Here is a 3,325-nt window from a genome sequence, read left to right as displayed (position 1 = left end):
TTTTTCAAAGATAGATATTTTCACATTGTTCCCCAGTGGTTACGTCATCGGGCAGCATAGATCAAAGGAGTTATGACAGTTTTTAAAGTGGAGAAGGGGTTGCAGGGTGTTGTTGTGAGTCTGGTCATTATGATATCTTCATTTTTATTCTTGTCTTTATTTTTCTCTTCTCTTTTTCTTTCCTTTTCTTTTCCTCTTCTTTCTCTTTCCCTTAACCTCCCCTATTTCTTTTCTCTTATTACCCAGCCCGGTACGACGGCTTGATCAACCCGGTAAAAACCGTCAGAGGAGGGGCAGTCATCCCCCCAATGAAAAATATTTTTCTACGCCACTGTAGTCAGGCTTTGTTGGTAAACGTTACCAACTTAAAATTATGTACATAACTTATCAAAAGAATTTATTTTACTACAAACATCATTGACAATAATTATCAGGAAATATTGAGTAAACCTATTCCTTATGAATTATAGGTAAGGATTTTTGTCTGTCTGTCTGTCTGTCTGTCTGTCTGTCTGTCTGTCTGTCTGTCTGTCTGTCTGTCTGTCTGTCTGTCTACCTATCTACCTATCTACCTATCTACCTATCTACCTATCTACCTATCTATCTATCTATCTATCTATCTATCTATATCTGTCTGTCTGTCTGTCTGTCTGTCAATCAATCTATCTATTTAGATAAATGACAAATTTTAGTAGTTTTTATATATAAATTTTAACTTACTATACTAACTAACTAATAGTTAAAACCAAAAAAAAAAAAACAAAAAAAAAACCCAAAACAATCTACCTACTATATAACTGATCAATCGGTTAATCAATCAATAAATAAATTATTCAGTCAGTCAATTGAATAAATAATCAATCAATTTCAGGTAAAACCAAAAAAATAGATGATGACTACACCCAAAAACGATGATGAGGAACAAGAAAGAAATACCAGTCTGGTCACAAATGGTATAGTAGTCCTACAATCTTTCTACATTAAAATACTTGGTTCACATTATTGAATTGAATAAAATGTTGTAGTTTAATTAGTTAATCAATCAATTAATCATCTGAAATACAAGAAGCGCAGCGATGTAAACTGAAGATCTAGAATATGCACACAAAGTGACTACCAGCCAACTGAGCTATGCTAATCTCACACCATGTACACCAACAATCCATCCGCCCAACAGATCTATCCAACCATCTATTTATCAATCAATCAATCCATCCTTCCGTCCGTCTATCTATATATCAATCTATTTATCTATCTGTCAATCTACCTACCTACCTACCTATCCTACAGCCATCAAATTATCTATCCATTCATCATTCCATTATTCTATAGATCTATCCTTCTATCTCTCTATTTATCCATTCGTCAATCAATCCATCTATCAATCCATAAATCAATCAAACATTCCATCTACTCTCCATCAATCCATCCATCCATCCCTTCGTCTATCTCTCCATTAATCTATCGATCCATTCTTCTATCCATCCATCCATCCATCCATTTATCTATCCATCATCAATCAATATATTAATTAATCAATCACTCACTCAAACAATCAAGAATATCAGGGCACACAGTGGTTACCACCAGTTTAGCCCAGATCTAGGTTGCTCTGACATGTTTATTAATTTTTCAACCAGCCAATTCATTATTTTATTATTCAATTATTAAAGAAAGCAATTAATTAATTAATTAAATAATTAATAAATCAACCAGTCAATTAATTTAATTATTCTACTTATAACTCGAATTATTAATATATAAATGTATCAATCAACCGACCAACCAACTGATTAAAACCAACCAACTTATCTATCAACTAACAACTAACGAAGTAACAAGTCGTTAAACCAACCAAACAAACAATCAGCCTACCTACCGACTAACTAACTAATCAATCGGTTAATAAATAAATAAATTAATCAATTAATTTAATAAATAATCAATCAATTTCAGGTATAGAAGACGAAGATGGTGATAAGATGACTACACCCAAAACCAATGATGAAGAACAAGGAGGTAACAACAGTCCAGTTACTAATGGTAGTATAGTTAGATCTACAATCTTTCTACCTTAAAATTCACATTATTTAATTAAATACAATTTTGTAGTTCAATAAAACGAATCAATGAATGAATGAATTAATTAATGATTTAATGAAAGAATCGATCAATCAATCAATCAATCAATCAATCAATCAATCAATTAATCAATCAATAAATCAATCAATAAAAGCGAGTTGAATTGCAGAGCGGTTAAGGCAAGGGGTGCCGCAACCTACAGCCATAATATCGGCTTGTTTCTAACGCAGTCAGTCAGCAAGTCAGTCAGTCAGTAATAAATAAATAAATCAATCAATCAATCAATCAATCAATCAATCAACTATTCTATTTGTTTTATTACTCAATTAAATATTCTAATAATGTATCAACTAATCAATCACTCAATAATCAATAAATTAATTAATCAATCAACCAACCAATTGACCGATAAAGCAACCAACTTATTTACCAACTAAACAGCCAATCAACTTCCCTACAGTACATATTAACCAACCAACTAATCAACATTTAAAACAAACCAACTGAACAATCAACATGATATTTTAAATGACATACGAACACGTGATAAATATCTTGAAAAATTTAAGAAGTCTAAAAATAAAAATAAAGATGACCATAATATGTATTGTAAATTGCGAAACAAAGTTAAGCGTGATGTAAAAAAAAGCTAAATCTACGTATATTAGGAATAAGATTGTTGAAAATAATAATAATCCAAAGAAATTGTGGCAAAAGCCTAAAAAACGAGGGTACAGTAAAAAAGGAAATGAGAGATCTAAAATTGTTCTTGAAATGAATGAATCAAAAATTCACAACTCAAAAGATGTAGCTAGATGTTTCAATACTTACTTTACTAATATGGCCAATCACCTTGTTGACAAGCTGCCCCCTATGTGACATATATATAGTTATTCTTCTAAAGTTATCAAAGATTTTTATTCTTCAAAAGTTTCAAGTTCATTTACTCTTGAACCTGTTACAGAGGAATTCATTCTGAAACAGTTAGAAAACCTGGACCCTACTAAAAGTAAAGGTCTTGATGGGTTACCAGCAAGATTTTTTAAAGACGGTGCCCATGTATTGGCTTCTCCTATTACTTATATTATAAATCTGTCCATCACTACGGGATATGTTCCGAGTGACTTAAAGATTGCTAAGGTCACCCCATTGTATAAAAAGAAATGCCGTAAAAACCCAGAACATTATAGGCCCATAAGCGTTCTAAATATTGTTTCTAAAATTCTTGAAAAATCTGTTTATA

Source organism: Anneissia japonica, unplaced genomic scaffold (genome assembly GCF_011630105.1).
Source record: "Anneissia japonica isolate Jap-2015-1 unplaced genomic scaffold, ASM1163010v1 scaffold288032_len69548_cov111, whole genome shotgun sequence".
NCBI classification, from domain to species: domain Eukaryota; kingdom Metazoa; phylum Echinodermata; class Crinoidea; order Comatulida; family Comatulidae; genus Anneissia; species Anneissia japonica.
Note: the sequence above shows the minus strand (reverse complement) of the source record.